General features: G+C 44.2%; 1 non-coding gene across 1 annotated transcript; it reads right to left on the bottom strand.

Moving 5' to 3' along the window:
- Window positions 1-4,635: 4,635 nt before the first annotated feature.
- LOC130036283 (U6 spliceosomal RNA) lies at window positions 4,636-4,738 on the bottom strand. Its single transcript, XR_008794334.1, has one exon. It is a non-coding gene; the product is annotated as a U6 spliceosomal RNA (small nuclear RNA).
- Between the last annotated feature and the right edge of the window lie 2,197 nt (window positions 4,739-6,935).

Genomic DNA, 6,935 nt, shown 5'->3' with positions numbered 1-6,935 from the left:
ATATGACAAACCACCGTGTACTCATCAATCAGCCTCAATAAACTCATGGCCAATCTTATATCATCTCCACACCCACACAGTCCCTCCCTCCCATCTCCAGGTATTTTGGAGCATATCATTTTGCATTTTGCATAAAAACATTTTGCTATGCATTTCCATATGTAACTGTTTTTCAAACCATAACCACATACCACAATCACACAGTGTTGAGCACTTAGAAGCGATCTCCAGGAACTATGGAAGGCTTATGGCCTTGGGATCACTGCCCCTTGCATGGAATCTTGGCTGGATTAAATGATTTTCTTTTTTGGCCAATAGGGTTGACATTAAATATAGATCCAGGCAGAAAACTTGTCCATGAAAGACCTTGTTCTTCTTAAATGCTTCCTCTATCATTGGAAGATGCCCAGATTCCAGACTCAGCCTCTGAGAAAGAGACCCCAGGTGGAATGAGAGAAAGATAGGCACAGCTACTCCTGTTGAGAACTATACATCTGAGGATTCCATCTTCACCAGGTGGAACACAGAGGGCCCTATTCCAGCTGACAGCTACCCACTCAGGTACTCACAGAACATGAGCAAACAAACAAGTGTATATTTCTTCTACATTTTGGGGTTATTTTTTGTTAGGCAGCAATAGCTCATCAATACACACCCATATTAAGAGCAGATACTCTGGTGGAAACTCGAATGCCTGAAACTATCATTAAAAGTAAACCAGGAGATGGATAGATAATGTAGAGAGTAGGTCACTTGTCTTGCATGCAGTGGGCCTGGGTTCAAAATCTGGCACCCCTTTTGGTCCCGTGAGAACAACCAGAAATTGTCCCTGAGTACAGAGTCAGGACTCAGTTTTGGGAATCCCTGGTTGTGACCCCCGAATAAACAAATGAAAGTATTATAAATCAGTTCCTCAAGTCAAATTTGTTTTTTAAAAAAACATTGATATCTTAATTTCACAAGTACTTTATCGGGTTTGGAATTTCCTTGATGTCTCATAAACAGATTTTTGGGTGCATTGTGACCCAACAAGGCAGGTCTGTATATACTGTGATTTATATTCTCCCAAGTCTCTATAAATTTCACTTCATCATGCCTATATACATATTATCTTGGAATACATTTCCCAAAGGAACTGGGTCACAGACCTGATAGATATCCCATAGTCTGATTTCATGGAATGCATGGTGAATGCGTGGTGTCATATACTGTGTTCCTCTCTCTCTCTCTCTCTCTCTCTCTCTCTCTCTCTCTCTCTCTCTCTCTCCTGTTAACTAGCAGTAGAACAGATCCGCAAGCTCCTCTGATTAGGTCTTGGCTGATTGTTGTCACAGCCATGATGGAGGCAGGTAGTATGTTCATCTATCAGGAGGTGTCATACCTGGTCTAGTTGTTGCCATGTAGTTCCCCTGATCCTGCCTCATCTGTTCCCCATCAGCTGTTACAAACTGCTGAAGCCATTATCCATTCTATTCATCAGCCATACCTCCCCTAGAAAGCCACATTTCTCCTCAAATGTTAGTTGGTTACCAGTGGTAACATGAGTAGGTAGAAACCTGCTTGATTCTTTTCCTTTATTTGCAATTTTTTAAAAACCAAGTGGTATTTTCCCAGCACCCCAGAGGTGACCAATGGGGTTTATTTTATTTTTTGCCTCCCCTGATAAACTCATGGATTTAAACATTTTGATGTCTCACAAAGGACGGGGGCTCTCACTGAGACTTCAATTACACCAGTGGGAGTCTATTCAAGCAGATGCCTGAGCCATTTTGACACAAATCCTGTAATCTCTGATAATGTTTGATAGCTTCCTTGTTTCTGGTAGAAAGACATTCTTGCTTATCTGGTATTTTTGCCTATTCTGGTCTTAGAGTCCACATTTTCTTAAGGCAGTTTAGTTTCTTTTGTGATGGTCGGAAACAAGGTTTCAAGGGTAGAAATGAACTTGTGTGTTTGATTTGTTGGGGTAGAAGAGAAAGGGCAGGCACTGTGGAAGCTTGAGTTGGAGGCTGAGTCCTCTGGGGACTTGGGGGCCCTGTGTACACAGGAACACAGGCACCCGGAGGAATCACCACTCTGGGTTGGGATCCTGCTTAGATAGCTTCTAATCAGAGGATCCCATTACTACCCTTTGTATCGGGTCAGTAAGCTTTTTTCCCAGGCCCACTTTTCTCAACTCAAGACCAGAGATAAACTATTTCTGAACACATTCAGAGGATTAAATTGGATGATCAGATAGTGACAGCAACAGCTTGTACAGCTCGGTCGGAGCTGTTTTCCTTTGCTTTCCCTCGTCTTGACATTCTCTTTCCTCCCAGACATTTTCCACTGGGTGCTTGCCCCAAACGAATGTCAAAAAGCCTTCTGTCACTTCTCCAAGGGGACAGATTGAAAGAGACACAGAGGGGCAGTGGTAAGTGTTTGTCTGGAGATCTGGCTTCTCAAACTGTGTCCCCCAGGCTCCTGTAGCTGGGTGTGTGTGAGTGTTGTGTGTATGTGTGTGTATGTCTGCGTGTGTGCATCTAAGTGCATGTGTGTATCAAGCAGAACCTTCTGTTTGTTCCTACAGCAGATGTTGATTTTTGGTTGAGAGAGGGGAGTACCTTGGCCTCCTCTCTTTGATGCTGAGGATGAAGTTGATGATGCCCACAGTCATAATTATATATAAAATTAACAGAGAGCGTCTCATTTGCTAGACTTGGTTCCAGTATTGTGTGTAATGTAGTGTGTGTAGTGTATGTGTGTATGTGTGTGTAGTGTGTGTGTATGTGTATTTTATTTGATCAAGTCAACATTCTCTCTCCTCTGGGTTACAAAATAACTTCCCGAAGTGGGGGTCCCTGCCCGCCCCTGCTTCTCTACTGCATATTCTTTGCAAATTGCCCAGAGAGATCCTTTTCTCATATTTATTTATTCATTTTTTGCAGGCACAGTCAGTGGTGCTCTAGGGACTAGGAAGCATGCTTTATGCTTCAGCCTGAGTGAACCATGCTCTGCCCCTGGAGAGACCCTTCTGCTTCCTTTGTTTGGGGTGGGCCATACTGGGTGGTACTCAGGGCTGACTTTCAGCTTTGTGCCCAGGGCTCACTCCTGGCATTGTTCAGGGAACCATATGTGGTGCCAGGGATCAAATCCATTCTGGCTGCATGCAAAGCAAGTTCCTTGACATCCGCACTCTCTCCAGACCCATAGACATCCGTTGAAAGTGTGAGTCTGGTGTAGTCTCTCCTCAGAGGTGTTCAGCGTCTTCTAACCTTATGCAGAAGAAAAGCTAAAGCACACCCAATGGCCATGCAGCCCCATCCTGTGATCCCTTCCTTCACCTCTAATCTCAGTTTTGACTCTTTGCTCTCCTGGAGACCATGCAGGTCTCTTGGTTATTGCCATGCTCACGCACATGCTGCCTCAGTCTTTGCTCATGTTGTTCCCACTGCAGGAAGGAGGCACCCCCTACCTCACCTTCCCTTCTTTCAGCTTCGCTGCCTTCTCTGCTCCAGTGCCACCACCTCGCAGAGCCTTCGCTCCCCAACACCTGTGTGATATTTGTGTTGCATCCTTACCGTGTCCCTTCCGCCACCTTCTCATCACTGTGTAGATCCTCGCGGTCTTACTTCTGCCTCTGTTCCCTCAAGTCATCCCCAGGAAAAATAGGAATTTTCACCTGTGTCCATAGCACATAAAGCAGCAACAGGGACCTAATGAAGGAGACACCAATATTTGTTGAGTGAATGAACAAATATTAACTCACTTCATAATCTCCATTGGGGTCAGAGAGATAGTACAGCCAGATAACACACTTGCTTGCATGCAGCTAACCCTGGTTCGGTCCCCTGTCCTGCATGTCCCCTATGGTCCCCTGAAGACAGGAAGGAGTGATCCCTGAGCACAGAACCAGGAGTGCTCTCTTAGCACAGAGCCTGGATATGGTCCTGAAACAAATACAAAATCACTGTGATCTTCTGATGTAGCCACAATTAGTTTCTTTTTTTTTTCATTTGGTGGTCCTGAATGGAGGAATTAAATCCAACATAATATTCTACTTGCCTGCAATTTCTTTTTTTTAATTTAATTTTATTGTTATTTTTTAATTGAATCACTTTGAGATATATAGTTACAAAGCTGTTCATGGCCGGGTTTCAGTCATACAATATTTCAACACTCACCCCTCCACCAGTACACGTTTCTCGCCACCAATGTCCCCACCTTCCCTCCTGCCACCCCCTACCAGCTGTCTCTATGGCAGGCACTTTCCTTCTCTCTGTCTTTCTATCTCTGTCTCTGTCTCTGTCTCTGTCTCTGTCTCTTCTTTTGGTGTTTGCAATACAGATACTGAGAGGTTATCATGTTTGTTCCTTTACCTGTTTTCAGCACACAGTTCTTATCCAGAGGGATCATTTCTAACTACCTTTGTCATAGTGGTCCCTTCTCTATCCCACCTGCCTTTTCCCCCAGCACTTGAGGCCGGCTTCCGACCATAGACCAATCCTCCTGGCCTTTGTTCCTACTGTCCTTGGGTATTAGTATAATATTATGTTTTTTCCCTTTAATATCCCACAAATGAGTGCAATCATTTCATATCTGCCCCTGTCCTTCTGACTCATTTCACTCAGCATAATAGTCTCCATGTTCACCCAGAAAAATATGGAACATGTCACAAATTTGCATGCCATCCTTGTGCAGGCCCATGCTAATCTCTGTATCATTGCAATTACAGTATATGTGCTGATGAAGTAAGCACTAGTTTAAAATTCTTAAGATGAAGAAGTTAAAGCAAAACTATAATCCACCTTTTTGGGGGCTTCAGGTTGAGCTCTACCTGGTGGCACTTGGGGGTACACCACTGGGCATCATTCTCAGTGATATAAGGCAAAGCATGGAGATCTGGGAATTGGCCACCTGCAAAACAAGTGCTTAAACTCCTTCACTATATCTTTGGTTTCTCTAAGCCACTTAAGCAGAAACCAACAGTTATTTGTCCCAGATCATGGGGCAAGTAAGTAAAGATGCTATTGACTGATGGGGCTGACAATCAGGAACTACAGCTGAGGACCCCTAACCCCTATCCTCCTCTGTGGCAAGGGGAGTTTATGGAGATTCGTTTTTCTTTCTACACTTACTGCAGCTGCTCCCCTGGCTCCCTGCCTGCCTTTCTATCCTGGAATTCAAGCTAGGAAAAGTAGAAGGAAAATACCTCTGCCACCAGGCACACAGCTCCCTTCAAAGCTGATCCAGGGTTGCCTCAAGTCTGCCCAGGCTGTCCTCACCCCAGCCCTCAGCCCCCCAGATTCTCCTGCTTCAGTCTAACCACACAAATCTGTGGGGAGGGGCCATGAAAGTCCTTGAAGAGAAGAGGACAATCAATGATCCAGAACCTTGAATGTTTCTTTACTCCCCCTGAAAAAGTTTCCATGGCCCTGCTAGACCCACAAGATGCATGATGGGGTAGGGGAGAGGGTGCTGTAGCAGGGTGCTATGACTGGATAGATCTGGGGCTGCCATCTGAACAGAGCTATGTCCATATGGCCAAGTCAACAACTTTCTTGAGCATTTGTTTTGCAAAATGTGTTTGTGTGTAGATTTAAGCGAAGTGTGCTCTTCCTAGCATATCATCCTGTGGATTTAGACAAATGCATAGCGTCACACATTCATTTCCTCCACAATTGTGACACAGAGAGGCAGTGAAATCTTGGTGCTACTCTTCTGTCACCAACCTCTCCCCCAGAACCTCTCCTTGTCATTTTGGATCTATTCTCTACCTTGCTAGATTTAGACCCTTTTCAGAAGGTCCTATCAGTGGACATCTACAACACAGCCTTTCTAGCCAGACATCTGTCCTTAAGCAGCATTTGGCATTCTTGGATGATCCTTGTCTGCTTTCTTGCAGTGTGTTGTCCATAGTTTGCTTTTCCACTGAGACTCTGAAGAACATTTAGTCATTCCCAGATTTTTACAATTAATAATAAAGCTGCTTTGTGCATTAAATGTCAGGCTGTGTGTGAACACATGCCTTTCTTTTGTGTGTGTGTGTGTGTGTGTGTGTGTGTGTGTGTGTTGGGGGGGGCACCCAAACAGTGTTCAGAGGCCCAGGACAACTGCAGGCCATACTTGGCCAGCTGACATATAGGACTGAGCTTTCGATAACATCCATACTCCACTCCCAATCAAACTTCTCAACACTTGGCAAAGTTTCCTGATGGGGCACCCATAAAATAAGACCCACTCCTAGACCCGTAGGCTTTCTTGGGTAAAACCTTAAAGTGAGATGACTGGCTGGTGTGGTAAGTGTGTTGAACTTTATTTTATTTTGTTGTTGTTTTGGGATTACACCTGGCTACACTTAAGGCTTACTCCTGGCTCTACTTTCAGGGATCACTATTGGTGGGGCTTTGGAACTATATGGGATGCCAGGATTAAAGCCTGGGTGATCTCATGCCAGGCAAGTTCCCTTCCTGCTGTACTATCTTTCCAGTCCCTATCTTCAGCTACTTTTTTCTTCCCCACTTTATTTAAACACCATGGTTTACAAAGTTGCTTGTGATGATTTGTTACAGGCATTCAATATTCCAACTCCAATGCCCCCAGCACTGTCACCTCCGTTCACCATTGTCTCAATTTTCCCAACCATCATTCAAACCTTCCCCTGTATTAGGCCCATAATAATTTATTTTATATTGTTATCATTAAATGGCTAACAGGTTGATCAAAAATTATTTCCATAGGGGAACATTTGTGAAAATTGTTGCATCTCACCCGGGGGGCCATTAAGTCCTTGTATGATCGTGTACTAAGCAAATTAAGTTACTGCAAATTAAGCCTTCTTTGTTAGTGTTTTTTGTTAGTAGAGATCATTTTCGCTTCTGCTTTACATTCCCATCCAATCTGATGTGTTCCTACTGGGATTAAGTGTTTCAGATTTTGGAGCAGTTGCATGGCTA

The sequence above is a fragment of the Sorex fumeus genome, unplaced genomic scaffold (genome assembly GCF_029834395.1).
Source record: "Sorex fumeus unplaced genomic scaffold, SorFum_2.1 ptg000063l, whole genome shotgun sequence".
Taxonomy (NCBI): Eukaryota; Metazoa; Chordata; class Mammalia; order Eulipotyphla; family Soricidae; genus Sorex; species Sorex fumeus.
The sequence above is the reverse complement of the archived record's forward strand: the minus strand, read 5'-3'. Positions and strand labels throughout refer to the sequence as shown.